The sequence below is a fragment of the Lithobates pipiens genome, unplaced genomic scaffold (genome assembly GCF_037356315.1).
Source record: "Lithobates pipiens isolate NorthernLeopardFrog02 unplaced genomic scaffold, aLitPip1_a1.2 Scaffold_8, whole genome shotgun sequence".
Taxonomy (NCBI): Eukaryota; Metazoa; Chordata; class Amphibia; order Anura; family Ranidae; genus Lithobates; species Lithobates pipiens.
In genome coordinates this window covers 628389137-628408032 of record NW_027507903.1, presented here as the reverse complement: position 1 = coordinate 628408032, position 18896 = coordinate 628389137, and the positions used below count along the sequence as shown (strand labels likewise).

At 47.9% G+C, this 18896-nt stretch overlaps 1 long non-coding RNA gene across 1 annotated transcript; it reads right to left on the bottom strand.

The window, feature by feature from the left end:
* Positions 1-3955: 3955 nt before the first annotated feature.
* LOC143964017 (uncharacterized) lies at positions 3956-17734 on the bottom strand. Its single transcript, XR_013271063.1, has 3 exons — positions 17666-17734; positions 17443-17532; positions 3956-4090 (listed from the first exon to the last, which is right to left on the bottom strand). It is a non-coding gene; the product is annotated as an uncharacterized LOC143964017 (long non-coding RNA).
* Positions 17735-18896: the final 1162 nt, after the last annotated feature.

Below are 18896 nucleotides of genomic sequence, written 5' to 3'. Positions count from 1 at the left end.
CCCAAGCTGGGTTACCCTACCCTTAACTTGTGAGACCCGAATTATTGCCACCATGTGAAGAAGATACATGGGGCTCAGAGGAACCATCCAATTGTTGAGGAAAAGCATTTTTTTTTATTTTCTTACCACTTGAAGTTGACATTCACAATAGCAGTTCTCTTCGGTGTGACCCCAAGATTTAAATAGAATTTGTTTTTGTCAAGCAATCCAATTACTCCCTTTATTCCTTCCATCATCCTTTTTTGTAATGAATGTGTAATTGTGTATGTGTAGAGTGACTAGAGTGTGTGTGATTGCATGAATGAATGTTGTGTGAATGGACAGTAGCAAGGGTTGAAGCCTTGACGTGGCGCTACTGCTCACGTGTTGCTGTCTTTGTACATACAAATAGCAACCTGTGCTAATTTAACCATTTTTTTGTATGATGGTCTGGAAATAAGTGAGACAATGATTATTAAATTTATTGATGGAGCGACTGTCAACTCAAGGATCAGAATATGTTACCAACACAACATAGAACAAAGAAACATACAGCTGGAAACGTGATTCTATGCAAGATAGATTAGTTGGTCACTGCTGAGCTGCACCCAGATGCCCATGACCCCTCATATTTGCCATCTCTGACCCAGGGGGACACCAGGGCCCTCTCTTATCCTCTGCCTGTAAGGTCTCCTGAGACCAGGTGACAGATGCACTCCATAGAAGTTAGAAGTGCACTGCTAGGTACAGGTAGCTGATCTTAGGACTGACTGCTGCGGATTGTACCCAGGGAGATTCAGGACACAGGTCTACAGGATCACTAACACAGATCCCAATGGGAGCTGGAGCATAGATTCCCCAGGGCGCGGAGTCTAAGAGCCAGCAGGTGTTCACCAGAGCCTCCGGTGGTGAGGATGGACTTCGCAGCAGTCTGGCTCCAGGTCGCGGCCCCTAGGGTCTCACAGCTCACACTCTCAGTAGACTACAAGAGAAGGAAGCAGCAGGCTGGGACAACAATGATAGTAAGGGTATAAGGCAGAGTTCAGGGCAACTAGCAGACTGGAACAGAGTACACGCCAAAGGTTCCGGGTCACAGGCAGACAGGGATGGTTGTGGACATGCCAAAAAGTGAAGGTCACAAGCAGACAGGAATCGCTGAGTGAGAACACACCAATGTCAGTAACAGAGACAAACATAGAGCACACAGCAAGCAGGAACCCAACCACACCTTGGATACTTTAGTGGTTTCTAATCACTACTAGCTTGCGGTGCACAGGTTAATATAAGGTTCCCTGATAGGGCCTGGGGTGGAGCCATGCTAGAGGAGAGGTTATAAAAACCACCAGGTGGAAGTGTCTGGCCTCTTAGTCTGAACACATGAGGGGAGGTATTGGTAAGCAGACAGAGGAAGATCACTGCATAACAAATAACAATTACACCGCCTGTTTCATGACCATCTGCAATTGTCTGAAGTCACCGGTGTGAGTAATCTACCCTGCTGCCATGTTACTCAAGCCCTGGAAATGATGCCTGCCCTTTGAGCTGTTTCCCCTTGTGATTGAGCTAGCCTCAGCCTGTGAACCTCTGTCCAGTTAACTGTTGCCCTCATGATTGCAAGCCTTCAACCTATGCCCATTGCCCTGTAAACTGTTGAGGGCTGTATGGTTAACCCCTGCTGTAACTATCTGCTGTGTATTCTGGTGGAGGGAAAGCTGAAAGGCGTGGCTGGACACCAGAGGCGTAACTAGAAACCTCAGGGCCCGGTGCAAGAAATCAGGAAGGCCCCCCAAAAAGCATTATTTTGATACTTTGTTTTTTTTTTACAATGTATAACAAAAGTAAAACATTTCTGTTTCTGATTTAAAGTTACCATAACTGTCAAGAGGAAGCTTCTATGAACAACTTTATCCATGCCGAAAAAATGCAGCCTGCCCATGTCCCCCGATGCAGCGCGTGTCCCCCAATGCAGCGCGTGTCCCCCAATGCAGCGCGTGTCCCCTGTGCAGCCTGTGTCCACCAATGCAGCGTGTGTCCCCCAATGCAGCGTGCCGTGTATCCCCCAGTGCAGTGTGTGTCCCCCATGCAGCCTGTGTCCCCCGTGCAGTGTGTGTCCACCAGTGCAGTGTGTGACCCCCAATGCAGCCTGTGTCCTCCAGTGCAGCCTGTGTCCCCCAGTGCAGCGTGTGGACACTGGACACCAGTGCAGCGTGTGGACACCAGTACAGTGTGTGACCCCCCCATGCAGCGTGTGGAGCCCAGTGCAGCCTGTGTCCCCCAGTGCAGCGTGTGACACCAATGCAGCCTGTGTCCCCCCAGTGCAGCCTGTCTCCACCAGTGCAGTGTGTGACCCCCCATGCAGCCTGTGTCCCCAGTGCAGCGTGTATCCACCAGTGCAGTGTGTCCCCCAGTGCAGCCTGTGTCCCCCAGTGCAGCCTGTGTCCCCCAATGCAGCGTGTGGACACCAGTGCAGCGGTGGTACTGCAGGGGGGCAATGGTGGTACTGGAGGGGGACTTCTTACTGATCCCATCCCCCCACCGATCTCATCCTTAAACACTGTGCAATCGCAGAGGGGAGAGCTCCTCCGTCGCCTTCAATGAATTGGTCAGCCCAGTTTTTTAAGTGTCTGCTCCACATCCCTTACAGTATCTCTGCCTATGGATAGGCGGGGGCGGAGCGCTTCTCTCTCACGGTCTCTCCCCTCACAGTTGATGAAAGCCCCCCTCCCCGCGGCATGAACCCAACAGACACAAACCCCCGACAGGCAGGTGGGCCCTTCACGCGTCGGGCGGGCGGCCAGTGGGCCCCCTGAAGTGGTGAACTACAGGGCCCTATCTCCCGGTAGAGGAAGACACCTAAGGGGCTCAAAGGTCCCCCTCTGAACCCTGAAGCTATTGAGACAAGCTCGCCTACATTTTACCTTGTTGGAGAAGATACAGGAATTGGCTAACTGAATTTAAGAGAGTATGGTGCAAAATCACCTCCCGTTGATGCCTTATACCATAAATATCTGAAGCCCTTATGCCAAGTGCCAACCACAGGCTCCTATACATATTAAAGTGTGATGTCGATGTGAAAAATCGCTCTATCTGCCTAGAGAAATACTTTCTTGTGGTTCTCCTTTTTCTTCCTGCATATTTCTCTTGGGGTGCCCCCATGAAGAAATGTAAAAAATTGATAAAGCTCCTAAGGAAGCGTTGACCAAAACACGAAACATGTAGAGCGCCAGAATATATTTAAGATCGGTTCTGTAATTAATACCCTGTCTAGCGTAATCCTTTCTTATATTGTGATAGATACACACTACTTTTATTGTTAACTACAGGGCCCAGTCCCGCTTGCGACTGTTGCGACTCTGATAATTTCGCCACTGCTGGACACAATATACATGGGATTACCCTCTGCACAGTGAAATAGTGTAGAGAGAAATCTCTTAAATTTTCTAAGTTCAGCCTGATGGTTAAATGTAGGAAAAGCACAATTATAAGGCCTCTACTAAGTTTATAACTATAAATGGAGTAGTTAATTTAGAGAAACAACATCACATACATATCATAATGAATCGAACTAGGAAAGCAAAATTCAAGAAAACAAGTAGTTTTAAACAACAATTTTTTTTAATGTAACAAAATATAAAAAAATACAAAAATATGTACAAATAAACAAAAAAAAACTATTTACATATCCTCCTGATCCTCCCCCGACCTGGTGAGCAGACGCTGTAGGGACATATTCATCCCAGTCATCTGCTCACCAAGGTGCCGAAGGCTCCTTCGGCACCTCTCCAGAGCCACATACTGGCGGCGATTGTGGAGGCCCAAGGAACACCCTAGCCTCCTGATGTAGGCGTACTGCCTTTCTTGGACCTCCAAAATGCGCCGCAGATTATCTATATGTGGCTCTGGAGGGGGGGGGGAGGGGGGGGAAACCGCGGCCTGAGGCACGGAGGAGGAGGAGGAGGCAGCACCCATGGCTGTATCCAGGTGGGGGGGGGGGATACTGGAGGATGGAAGGGCCCTGGAGAAGCTGCTGAGGAAGGACGGTCAGGCCAACCAGACGCGGGCAGGTTGGACTCCTCATCCACCGGGTGGAGTTCCAGGATGAAGACTTCACCTGTGAGGAAAAGCAAATACATTAGATAGATAATACAATACATACATTAACATTACACATGGCTTCTGCACTCTAACCATACATAACATGGGGACGGTTACTTTGTTTTAGTTCATCGGCGCAGAGCACTAGCCTATTGTCAGATTAGCTCAGTGTCATGAATTTTGGTGATACGCAAACAACTGTGTTAGGCTGGGTTCACACTTGTGCGATGCGGGAACCCTGCGATTCCACTACGGGTTCCTCCATCGCACCCGACTCGCACAACAGTTCACAACGACATATGCGAACTGCTGGGGAGTGTCATACAATGTTAATGACACCCCCATTTCAGTTAGCATGTCGCACTGCAAAGTGTCAGTTTGGACATGAATCAGATCGCATGGGTGCCATGCGATCCGATTCTGGTGCGGAAACAAAAAAGGTTCCAGTGCGAGTTTAGTCCGAATGCGATACGATTTCAGTCATACTATCTGTATGGCTGAAATCTCATTGCACGGACATCGCCTGCAATTTGCACTGCAGTGCAAATCGCATGCGATTTTGCACTATGCAGCAGTGTGAACTGGCCCTGAGCCTAGGTTTCCACAAATTTGATGGATAGCAATGTTAACTGTGAAGTTGACTCAGAATGCAGTTCACATGCACACTAACCCCGCTTTTCATTTAGGCCATTTTAATGTGACTTGAGGTCCATATACCTCCAGAATACACAGGCATGGCTTCAAGTTACGGCAGAATCGTGCAACTTTCAGGCTTTTCAGGCCAACACAGCCTGAAATTTGTACAATTCTGCCGCAATTTTGATGCGACTTTAAAGCAATGCCTGTGTATTCCAGAGGTCTATGGATTTCAAGTTGCATCAAAGTGGGACCAAAGTAGTGCAGGGACTACTTTGAAGTCGCACAGATACAAATATAATACTCATTGGAAATCATAGAGTACAAAGTCGCAGGACAAGTTGCACAAGTGGAAATGGAGCCTAAATGAAAAGTGGGTTTTTGTGCATGTGAACTGCATTCTGATGTGCCAACTTTCCAGTTAACATTGCTAGCCATCAGATTTGCCCGTAGCCTTTACAGCGCATGCGCAGGAACGATGATCAGATTTTACTACCACTACCATGAGCTAGTTTCACACTTGTGCGACTTGAAAGTCAAATGCTTTTGCCATGATTTTTGCCATGACTTGAAGCAATGTTTGTGTAATCTTGATGTCTCTGCCACAAGTCGCATCAAAGTCAGACAAAAGTAGTACAAAAACTACTTTGAAGTCGCACAGATATGAACTGAACTCGTTGGTAATCATGGTGTGTGGCTTGTCATGCGACTTTGCAGTCTCAAGTCGCAGGACTAGTCGCACAAGTGTAAAAGGGCCTGAGGCTGTCCGTACCACCTGATCACTGGTTTAGTGTATTTTTTTACTGGTGGTGACTCGTGATTCTTTCAGTGTACTGGGTTCTAAAAACTGATATGACTCTTTAACTCGGTAACAACTTGTATGATTCTTTATTTAACCACTTGCCGCCCACCCTATAGGCAATTGACGGCGGCAAAGTGGTTTCATAATCCTGACCGGATGTATTATGACGTGATCAGGATTATGAGCCGCTGCGCGCCCCCGGGGGCGCGCATCACGGCGATCGTTGTTGCGGGGTGTCAGTCTGACACCCGGCAACTACGATCTCGGTAAAGAGTCGTAGTCGTACTCGTAGACGGAGACTCTTTACCACGTGATCAGCCGTGTCCAAATCACGGCTGATCACAGTGTAAATGGGAAGAGCCGGTGATCGGCTTTCCCTCACTCGCATCTGTCAGACGCGAGTAGAGGAGAGCCGATCGGCTGCTCCTCTGACAGGGGGGGGGGGTCTGTGCTGATCTATTATCAGCACAGCCCCCCCCAGGATGACCACACTGGACCACCAGGGACACCACCAGACCACCAGGGAAAAGGTAATCCTCCCTAGACCACCAGGGATGCCAGTTAGCACAATGGGTGCCAATCAGTGCCCATAATGGATGCCAATCAGTGCCCACAATGGGCATCACTGATTGGCATGCATTATTGTTTGGCACTGATTGGCATCCATTACTATAGCATAACACCAATGCCGCCTATGAGTGCCCACCTGTGCCGCCTATGAGTGCCCACCTGTGCCGCCTATCCATGCCCATCTGTGCTGCCTATCCATGCCGCCCATCCGTGCCGACCATCCGTGCCGCCCATCCATGCCAATTTGTGCCACCTATCAGTGTCCGTCCGTGTCGCCCATCAGTGCCGCCTATCAGTGCCACTTCATTGGTGCCCAACAGTGCCGCCTTATCAGTGCCCATCAGTGTAGCCCCATCAGTGCCCATCAGTGAAGGAGAAAACGTACTTATTTAACCACTTCGGGACCGCCGTATTGCCAATGTACGTCAACACAATGGCACAGGCAGGCAGAATCACGTAAATGTACGTGATTGCCTTCTAGCGGGTGGGGGGTCCGATCGGACCCCCTCCCGCTAGATACGGCGGTCCCTTTCGGTGCCGGAGCGATCGGCGATGAGGGGATGGCCGTTGGTTTCCGCCCATCCCCTCTCGATCGCTCCTGGCCAGTGACGAACTTCCTCCCCTGTGAAAATGTAAACACAGGAGGAGGAAGTGATGTCACACTCCTCGTGGCGGTCTTTTTGAACCGGACAGCGAGGAGTGAAGACGCAAGTAAGTGCACCAACAGTCCACTGACACATAGGTACACACAGGCACACATTTCACCCCAGTCACCCCCCGATCACCCCCCCGATCGGCCCCCCGCCCCCCCCCCCCAGTCACAGTGTCACTAATGCAGTGTTCATTTATTTATTGATCACTACATTTAGTGTCAGTTGTGACTGTAAAAAGTGTCAGGGCAGCTAGTGTTAGGCCCCTTTAGGTCCAGGGTAGCCCCCTACCCCCCCCTAATAAAGGTTTAACCCTTTGATTGCCCTCCCAGTTAACCCTTTCACCCTCTTTTACCAGTGTCACTAAGCGATCGTTTTTCTGATCGCTGCAATAGTGTCACTGGTCCCGCTAGGAAGCTAGTTTTTTTTAGGTTCAACGCCAGGTTTTTATACCGTTAGGTACCCCGATATATAACCTAATAAAGGTTTTAACCCTTTGATTGCCCCTAGAGTTAACCCTTTCACCAGCGATCGCTGCATAAGTGTCACTGGTGACGCTGGTTAGCCAGTTAGTTATTTAGTTATTTAGGTTCCCCGTCAGCTTTTTATAAAGCTTCAGGTACCCCCATATAAATACCCAATAAAGGTTTTAACCCCTGATTGCCCTTAGTTAACCCTTTCACCAGTGATCACCGTATAAGTGTTACGGGTGACGCTGGTTTGGTAGTTCGCTTTTTATAGCATCAGGGCACCCGCCATTTATTACCTAATAAAGGTTTAACCCCCTGATCACCCGGCGGGTGATATAAATTTGGTTTTAGGGTCAGAAAGGGTCTGCGTCGCCCCAGGCAGTGCTAGGTTAGTGCCAGCACCGCTAACACCCACGCGCAAAGCATACACCTCCCTTAGTGGTATAGTATCCGAACAGATCAATATCTGATCTGATCAGATCTATACTAGCGTGCCCAGCAATTTAGGGTTCTAAAAAAACGCATTGTTAGCAGGATCAGCCCAGATACCTGCTAGCACCTGCGTTTTGCCCCTCTGCCCAGCCCAGCCCAGCCCAGCCCACCCAAGTGCAGTATCGATCGATCACTGTCACTTACAAAACACAACACACATAACTGCAGCGTTCGCAGAGTCAGGCCTGATCCCTGCGATCGCTAACAGTTTTTTTTGGTAGCGTTTTATACAGTCGCTGACAGGCTAGGTGCTTTTTTACCTGTGAGTCTCACTACTGTACCCCTAAATTTAGAGCCCAAAATGGCAAAGCGAAGGTACACTAGTGAAGAGGCCTACACGTTTCTGAGCATGACAGATAGTGAAGAGGAAGACACTGATCTGTCAGAATCAGGCTCAGAATACGAACCTGTAGAGGACAGCGCCTCCATGTCAGATAGCTCTGACGACGAAGAAGAGGTCCCTGCTATTGTCAGGCGTACCCGACCCCGATTTTCTGATGTTGTTGAGGTGCAGGAACCGGAAGTCCCTCGTATGGAGTATAGAGCCAGTACTAGCGCCGCTCATCCTTTTGGTGAACTGGCAAGCACCAGCGGCCTAGTACACCCTGGGCGTACATCCAGCACTGCAGTATCACGTGGTGACGTGGCGAGTCCCATAAGTGCAGTTCAAGCTGGCGAGGTGGCAAGCACAAGTAGTGTCCCGCTGCCACCAAGAAGAAGAAGACAAAGACAGGCCCGTCGTACCCATAGTGCCCTTCCTGCAGAATTCGCCTATCCCAATTGGGTGCCCACCACTTCTGCAGAACCCGTACTTCCCCCATTCACTGCCCAACCCGGTATTCAGGTGGATACAGATGATTTTACGCCACTCGATTTTTATTCTCTGTATCTCACGGAAGATCTCTATAGATCTATTGTGGACCAAACCAATTTATATGCTGGTCAACGCATCGCCGCTAATCCCCAGTTGCCGTCTCTTGCCAGAGATTGGAAACCAGTTACGGTTTCCGAATTTAAGACGTTTTTGGGCCTTTCCCTCAACATGGGCACACACAAATTTATGCGGATGCGGGCTTATTGGTCCACGCATCCGGCTGACCACATGCCCCTGTTCTCTAACTCCATGCCCAGGGCACGATACGAGCAGATCTTGCGGTTCTTGCACTTCAGTGACAATGAACTTTGTCGTCCACGTGGAGACCCTGAATACGATCGGCTCTACAAAATTCGGCCCCTCATAAACCACTTCAACCAACGTTTTGCAGACTTGTTTATTCCCCAAAAAGTTGTCTGCGTTGATGAGTCCCTGGTTAAGTTTACTGGTCGCTTGTCATTCAAACAGTACATTCCCAACAAGCGTACCAGGTACGGGGTCAAGCTCTATAAGTGCTGTGACAGGGCCACAGGCTATGCATGGAGCTTTATGGTTTATGAGGGTAAAGATAGTTACGTAGAGCCGGAGAACTGCCCTGATTACATAGGAAGCGCTGGCAAGATAGTGTGGAAATTGGTGTCACCCTTATTCGGAAAGGGGTACCACTTGTACGTGGACAACTATTACACCAGCGTGCCACTGTTTAGTCATTTATTTGATAATCAGATTGGAGCATGTGGCACCGTGCGACCTAATCGCCGGGGCTTTCCCCAGCGGCTTGTAGATTCCCGTCTTAGGCTGGGGGAGAGAGCCTGCTATCGGTGTAATAATTTGCTCGCTATGAAGTGGAGGCATAATAAGAATGTTTTCGTTCTTACCTCCCTTCATGCAGACACGACGGTCCAAATTTCTACGGCGACTGGTATTGTGGAGAAACCCCTCTGTGTCCACGAATATAACAAAAATATGGGAGGGGTGGACCTCAATGACCAGATGTTAGCGCCGTATCTAACTTCCCGTAAGACCAGACGCTGGTACAAAAAAGTGTCTGCTTACTTATTTCAATTGGCTTTGCTGAATGCTTTTGTGCTATACAAAGCTTCAGGCGGAACATTAACCTTTCTTTTCTTCCAAAGAGAGGTTGTCACAGAGCTTCTGTTTCCAGACGGTTCTGTACCTCACCATTCCCAACCAAATGCAGTAAGCCGGCTGTATGAGAGGCATTATTCTTATGTCCTCCCGAGTACCCCTACCCAACGAGCCCCCCAAAAAAGATGTCGTGTCTGTAGCAAGCGCGGATATAGGCGTGACACCCGTTCTTATTGTCTACGCTGTCCTGGCCAGCCTGGTCTTTGTCAGGGTGAGTGTTTTGAACGCTACCATGAACGAGTGAAGTATTAGCGTAGGGTACAGCATTTCACAGGCTAGGCACACTAACACAGGGTCTCCCAAGATGCCATCGCATTTTGAGAGACCCGAACCGTTACAGTTACAGTTTACAGTTCAAAAAAAAGTGTATAAAAAAAAAAAAAAAGTAAAATAAAAAAACCAAAAAAAATATAAAATATAAAAACCAAAAATAGTTGTCGTTTTATTGTTCTCTCTCTCTCTCTCTCTCTCTCTCTCTCTCTCTCTCAAATTTTTTATACTTTACTGTTTACTGTGTTATTGTTAACCATTTTTCATGTTTTCAGGTACGCCATTCAGCTGCAGCGTGGATTTATTTATCTTGACAGCAACAGCGTTTGCTCCCACGATACATAAAGCCGCGACTCCAGTGCTGTAGGAGGTGATTTCACCACCACAGTTAAAAAAGAGCATATATGCCGAAGCATGGGGGCATAAGGGGTGGAGGAGCGATTTTGCTCCTAATGCCGCGTACATACGGTCAAAATTCCGACGGAGGGCTTGCCCGTGGAAAAGTTTGAACGTATGTACGCAGCATAACTTTTTTGCGGGAGGATGCCCCCATGCTTCGGCATATATATATTTTAGGCACAGGTTGTGTTAAAAAATGTTTTATTTTTTACTGTTTTTTTTGGCAATTGCTTTGCAGGTATGGTATGGTAAGGTTTTACTGGGATGTTACTTTGTTTTAACGTTAACCATAATTTGCTTAGCAGGTACGCCATTCAGCTGCAGCGCGGATTTATTTATCTTGACAGCAACAGCGTTTGCTCCCACGATACATAAAGCCGTGACTCCAGTGCTGTAGGCGGTGATTTCACCACCACAGTTAAAAAAGAGCATATATGCCGAAGCATGGGGGCATAAGGGGTGGAGGAGTGATTTTGCTCCTAATGCCGCGTACATACGGTCAAAATTCCGACAGGGGGCTTGCCCATGGAAAAGTTTGAACGTATGTACGCGGCATAACTTTTTTGCGGGAGGATGCCCCCATGCTTCGGCATATATATATTTTAGGCACAGGTTGTGTTAAAAAATGTTTTATTTTTTACTGTTTTTTTTGGCAATTGCTTTGCAGGTATGGTATGGTAAGGTTTTACTGGGATGTTACTTTGTTTTAACGTTAACCATAATTTGCTTAGCAGGTACGCCATTCAGCTGCAGCGCGGATTTATTTATCTTGACAGCAACAGCGTTTGCTCCCACGATACATAAAGCCGTGACTCCAGTGCTGTAGGCGGTGATTTCACCACCACAGTTAAAAAAGAGCATATATGCCGAAGCATGGGGGCATAAGGGGTGGAGGAGTGATTTTGCTCCTAATGCCGCGTACATACGGTCAAAATTCCGACAGGGGGCTTGCCCATGGAAAAGTTTGAACGTATGTACGCGGCATAACTTTTTTGCGGGAGGATGCCCCCATGCTTCGGCATATATAAATGGTGCATGTATGTCCATCATTAGAAGTGGGTGGATGAAGGGAGGTATCTAATGGTGGGCATACCCACCGATCAATCTCTTTTTTTTCGTTCAGACAACATGACTCTCAGTAAATAGCTTGGGGTGTCTACTTTCCAAAATGGGGTAATTTGGGGGGATTTTGTGCTATTTTGGCATTTTATGGCCTTTGCACCCTTAGAAATCCTGAAGGTGGTGATTGGTTTTCGGGGTGCCGTACGCGACTAGACTCCCAAAAAGTCCCACACATGTGGTATCCCCATACTCGGGAGAAGTAGCCGAATATATTTTGGGGTGCAATTCCACATATAACCATGGCATGTGTGAGCAATATATCATTTAGTGACAACTTTTTGTACATTTTTTTTTTTTTTTTTTTTTAGTCATTATTCAATCCCTTAGGACAAAAAAAATAAATATTCAATGGGCTCAACATACCCATCAGCAGTTTCCTTGGGGTGTCTACTTTCCAAAATGGGGTCATTTGGGGGGGTTTTGTGCCATCTTGGCATTTTATGGCCGTCAAAACTGTGATAGGTAGTGATAGGTAGTGAGGAGTAAAATAAAAAAATTATGCCCTTAGAAATCCTGAAGGCGGTGCTTGGATTTCGGGGTCCCGTACGCGGCTAGGCTCCCAAAAAGTCCCACACATGTGGTATCCCTGTACTCAGGAGAAGCAGCAGAATGTATTTTGGGGTGTCATTTCACATATGCCCATAGCATGTGTGAGCAATATATCATTTAGTGACAACTTTGTGCAAAAAAAAAAAAGTTTGTAATATTCCCGCAACTTGTGGCAAAATATAAAATATTCCATGGACTCAACATGCCTCTCAGTAAATAGCTTGGGGTGTCTACTTTCCAAAATGGGGTCATTTTGGGGGGTTTTGTGCTATTTTGGCTTTTTATGGCCTTCGAAACTGTGATAGGTAGTGAGGGGTAAAATCAAAAATTTGCACCCTTAGAAATCCTGAAGGTGGTGATTGGTTTTCGGGATGCCGTGCGCGACTATACTCCCAAAAAGTCCCACACATGTGGTATCCCCGTACTCGGGAGAAGTAGCGGAATATATTTTGGGGTGCAATTCCACATATAACCATGGCATGTGTGAGCAATATATCATTTAGTGACAACTTTTTGTACTTTTTTTTTTTTTTTTTGTCATTATTCAATCCCTTAGGACAAAAAAAATAAATATTCAATGGGCTCAACATACCCATCAGCAGTTTCCTTGGGGTGTCTACTTTCCAAAATGGGGTCATTTGGGGGGGGTTTGTACTGCCCTGCCATTTTAGCACCTCAAGAAATGAGATAGGCAGTCATAAATTAAAAGCTGTGTAAATTCCAGAAAATGTACTCTAGTTTGTAGACGCTATAACTTTTGCGCAAACCAAAAAATATACGCTTATTGACATTTTTTTTACTAAAGACATGTGGCTGAATAAATTTTGCCCTCAATGTATGACTAAAATTTAGTTTATTCGATTTTTCTTATAACAAAAAGAAGAAAATATCATTTTTTTCAAAATTTTCGCTCTTTTTCCATTTATATCGCAAAAAATAAAAATCGCAGAGGCAATCAAATACCATCAAAAGAAAGCTCTATTTGTGGGAAGAAAAGGACGCAAATTTCGTTTGGGTGCAATATTGCATGACCGCGCAATTACCAGTTAAAGCAGCGCAGTGCGAAATTGCAAAAACACCTCTGGTCCTTAAGGTATTTATTGGTCCGAGGCTGAAGTGGTTAAAAAGTTTTGAAACTGAAACAAAAAAATATTATTTTTTTGAAAATTTTCGGTATTTTTTTTATTTGTAGCGCAAAAAATAAAAACCGTAGAGGTGATCAAATACCACCAAAAGAAAGCTCTATTTGTGGGAAAAAAATGATAAACATTTCATTTGGGTACAGTGTAGCATGACCGCGCAAATGGTCATTCAAAGTGCGACAGCGCTGAAAGCTCAAAATTGGTCTGGGCAGGAAGGTGTTTAAGTGCCCGGTATTGAAGTGGTTAACTCGGTGTACTGTGAATGAACTCCTGACTCTTGTTTTAAGTTTGTATCCAGTTCCTGAGTGTCACTGTGCTTAGAGTCAGCTGATCTCACTCCAGGATCATATTACCAGGCCTGCTCTGCTATGTATATGTACTGTAGTGTACTGAGTGAGTGCACAGAGTGAAGTGTTTCAAACCAATCAGTTCACTCAGATAAATCGATTCATTCAGTTCACTGAAAATAATCGATTCAAAAGAACGAATCATTCATGAACTGGACATCACTAAATCAGACATCATGAGGAAAGAGTTTAACACCCTAGGCGAAACCTAATTTTGCCGCCCCTTTGGCCCCACCACTGACTCCACCCCTTTTGCCCTGCCCATGTATACCCCACCTTTTTATAGATTGCTAACATTTTGGGGGTGGAGTCCGTCACTGAGCCTGGAGGTGGTGGGTGGGGGCATCGGTAAGGCACCCAGGATTGATGTGTGCTCTAGGCCAGCACCTACCTTGTCTATAGGTAGCACTGGCCCTGTACAGGGGATATGTACACAGATAATTTAAGGCACTGATAATCAGTGCAGGCCCTTCAGTACCACCTATCAGTGCCCATGGGCACTGAGTGATACCTATATGCAGTGTCACCTCCATCACTGCAGCCTATCGGTGGGAACCCGTCATAATGGGCACAACAGGTGTACAGACCTGGGAATTTGGCTCAGGGATGGTGAGAACCCCTCATAATGGGCACAGCGGGTGTACAGACCTGGGAACTCAGCACAGGGATGGTGGGAACCCCTCATAATGGGCACAACGGGTGTACAGACCCGAGAACTCAGCACAGGGATGGTGAGAACCCCTCATAATGGGCACAGCGGGTGTACAGACCTGGGAACTCAGCACAGGGATGGTGGGAACCCCTCATAATGGGTACAACGGGTGTACAGACCCGGGAACTCAGCACAGGGATGGTGAGAACCCCTCATAATGGGCACAGCGGGTGTACAGACCCGGGAACTCAGCACAGGGATGGTGAGAACCCCTCATAATGGACACAGTGGGTGTACAGACCCGGGAACTCAGCACAGGGATGGTGAGAACCCCTCATAATGGACACAGCAGTTGTAAAGACCCCAGAAATTAGCACAGGGATGATGGGAACCCCTCATAATGGGCACAGCGGGTGTGCAGACCTCGGGGGGGCAGCATTTTAGAAATTATTGGCTATATTTTTCTCCTGCAGCTGCTGGTGGAAGGGAGAGGAGAAAAAGACAATTTCAGATGCTGCAAGTGAGGGAAAATACAGCCCAGTTCTAGTAAATGCTGCACTAGTATCAGCAGCAGTAACCTGGAGAATCCCTATGGACTCAGGGGCGGATCCAGAGTCTAATCTCGGGAGGGGCACTGCTATAAAATATGTTTTTTGGGGGGCAATTTATATGGGAAATGGCTGGTATTGGCGCTTCAATCATTACGGCACCATGGTTGTTATGGTGTCAGGATGATTGAAGCGCATTATTTCTATTAATACATTGTAATATAAAATTAAATGGTTCAACTCACCATAATGCAGAATCAGTGGGAGCCCTGAGGATGTCACTTGCCATGTCGCCTGCCACCAAATGTGGATTGTCACTTGTCACCAAATGCGGATTGTTACTTGCCACGTCACCTGCCACACATTGCGGATTGTCACTTGCCACGTAGCCTGCCACACATTGCAGATTGCCACTTGCCACGTCACCTGCCACACATTGCGGATTGTGACTTGCCACGTCACCTGCCACACATTGCGGATTGTCACTTGCCACGTCGCCTGCCACCAGATGCGGATTGCCACGTAGCCTGCCACACATTGCGGATTGCCACGTAGCCTGCCACACATTGCGGATTGCCACTTGCCACGTCACCTGCCACACATTGCGGATTGTCACTTGCCAAGTTGCCTGACCCACATTGCGGATTGCCACTTGCCACGTCACCTGCCACACATTGGAGATTGTCACTTGCCACGTCACCTGCCACACATTGCGGATTGTCACTTGCCACGTTGCCTGCCACACATTGCGGATTGCCACGTCACCTGCCACACATTGCGGATTGTCACTTGCCACGTTGCCTGCCACACATTGCGGATTGCCACTTGCCACATAGCCTGCCACACATTGCGGATTGTCACTTGCCACGTCACCTGCCACACATTGGGGATTGTCACTTGCCACGTCACCTGCCACACATTGCGGATTGTCACTTGCCACGTTGCCTGCCACACATTGCGGATTGCCACGTCACCTGCCACACATTGCGGATTGTCACTTGCCACGTTGCCTGCCACACATTGCGGATTGCCACTTGCCACATAGCCTGCCACACATTGCGGATTGTCACTTGCCACGTCACCTACCACACATTGCGGATTGCCACTTGCCACGTAGTCTGCCACACATTGTGGATTGCCACTTGCCACGTAGTCTGCCACACATTGCGGATTGTCACTTGCCACGTCACCTGCCACACATTGCGGATTGTCACTTGCCACACATTGCGGATTGCCACTTGCCACGTAGTCTGCCACACATTGCGGATTGTCACTTGCCAAGTTGCCTGACCCACATTGCGGATTGCCACTTGCCACGTCACCTGCCACACATTGGGGATTGTCACTTGCCACGTCACCTGCCACACATTGCGGATTGTCACTTTCCACGTTGCCTGCCACACATTGCGGATTGCCACTTGCCACGTCGCCTGCCACACATTGCGGATTGCCACTTGCCACGTCGCCTGCCACACATTGCGGATTGCCACTTGCCACGTCACCTGCCACACATTGCGGATTGTCACTTGCCACATTGCCTGCCACACATTGCGGATTGCCACTTGCCACGTAGCCTGCCACACATTGCTGATTGTCACTTGCCACGTCACCTACCACACATTGCGGATTGCCACTTGCCACGTAGTCTGCCACACATTGTGGATTGCCACGTAGTCTGCCACACATTGCGGATTGTCACTTGCCACGTCACCTGCCACACATTGCGGATTGTCACTTGCCACGTCACCTGCCACACATTGCGGATTGTCACTTGCCACACATTGCGGATTGCCACTTGCCACGTAGTCTGCCACACATTGCGGATTGCCACATGCCACGTAGCCTGCCACACATTGCGGATTGTCACCTACTGGTGGTCTTTTGTTGGGTCCCAGAGTGAAGATAGGCAGCAGAGAGATGATGCAATCTCTCTGCTGCACACAGCTTCCTACAAAGTGAGGGCGGAACTGGAGGGATGCAGGGCAGTGAGAGATGATGTCATCTCCCTGCTCCCCTGCCTGCTGGCTTCCCGATTGGCCAGCAGCCCTTCTAAGCCGCCCAGCTGCCCCCCCCCTCACCCGTCCACTCAGCGCGGGTACCCACGGAACCGGCCGCGGGTACCCGCGGAACCGGCCGCGATTGGACCCGCGGAACCGGCCCGCGGGTACCCGCGGAACCGGCCCGCGGGTACCCGCGGAACCGGCCGCGATTGGACCCGCGGAACCGGCCGCGATTGGACCAGCTGCCGGTATTCTCGGAGGGGGCAATTGACCCGTTGCCCCCCCCCTGGATCCGCCCCTGTATGGACTAGTAATGGGCAGCAGCCTGGTCGCCAGCAGAAGAAAGAAACAAACAGAGCCAACACACTGACTGCCATGCACAGCACTGATATCAGTAATAGCATTGTGTGTGTAGCTGGACACTGATCATCACTCACACACATCCTCTGCTTCCAACCTGCTGTGCAGTGATCGGGGGAGGGGGGACATTCCAGGGAGCTCAGGGGTTATCAGGAAGAGCTGAACTGAACACTGATATCATATCATCCTGTCCTTAAAGTTGCAGACAGTGAAGGAACGATTTACTGTGCCATGTAATGGGCGGGCTGAGTGTGTACAGAGCAGTCAGTGTATGCCACCAGCATTTCATATTTAAAATACTATTTCCCTGGAAAATACTAAAAAAGTTGTACTTACTCCCTGCATCTGCCGCGTCTGGCTGGTCACCTTCCGGCGCATCCCCAGCAGCCTCTCCAGGGCAGGTCTCCTCCACCTCCTGCTCAGCAGCTGTTGATCAATTTAATATAGAAAAGACAATTACAATCTGCAGTGTACAACAATCTCACACACATTAGTACAAAAACATTGAAACATGTATGATCACTCAGCAGCAGATACCAGCAAGATTATACTAACTTACATGTGGGTGTTGCCGCCTCAGCCTCTTCCTCCTCCTCAGTCTCCCCTTCTGACTGCACGATGACGAGACCTATTTATAATAAAGGAGAAATGATGAACTTTACAATGTTCAAGCTTTAAAGATATTACTATAAATACTGTATAAAGATAAAATTAAATAATTATCCATTAGCATGGCAATCCAAAAATAAATTACAAAAACAGTAAAAAAAAAAAAAAAACAGGGAGGCACTTACCTGTCCTGGTTCCAGCGGCGAGTGCTAGGTGCACGACACTGATCAGGCGCCTCAGTTCAGAGCGGCGACGTTCTGTCAGATTACGTAAATTACACAAGCGCTTGCGTTACCTGACAGAACGTCGTAGAGGCTCCACCTGTCACTGCTTGAGTGAGAAGCAATGACATTGGAATCGACAATGGAAGGCTGGACAAATGGAAAAGGATCCTGTATTAGTGTCACTACTACAGTACTACTGTACTTACTGGGTGTTGACGCAGAGGATGATGATGATGAGGACTCCTCCTCCGGCCTCGGCTTCCGGCGGCGCTCCTGGATACGATCTTTAAATAAAATCAAACACAACATGGTGAATGCCTGATGCTTGCCAATCAAAAAACCCTCCTGCACAATGTAATGCTGACACCAACCTTGATGAGCCAGGAGCTGGCTGATCTCCTCCTCCCCTATGCCATCTAAAAGCTCCGCCTCATGGGGGAGGAGAGGCACCCGCTTCCCTCTGCGACCCGACTGCCTGCGTTTACGTGCAATGGAGCTGCAAAACAAAAAGAGAAGAGAAACGGGTTCCATAATTAATCGACAATTGTAATCTGAAAATGACATCAACACAGGAAACAATTGTAGAATGAACCAGTAGTATGAAATGCAAATGGGAATTTTTGGATTAGGCACTTTTTTTCATTTAGCCCAAGATTTTCACTTTTTTTTTATTAACCAAATTCATTTTAAGAAAAAGGTATGCTTTTTTGGTCCATAATAAAATATAAAAGACACGATTGGGATTGTGCCGAGTAAATAAATATTCATATAAATGTCCACTGTCCAGTCCACCTTTCTAATTAGGCGCTTGTGTGAACTGTGTATGGTGTAAATTACCTTTCTTGTGTCTTTTGCATTAACCACTTGTGGATTTGGACCCCTCCACATATGGTGGCAGGTCCGCAAGCTGGTTAAGTCCAGCCACCATAACAAAATATTTTTTTTTTATACTTTAGG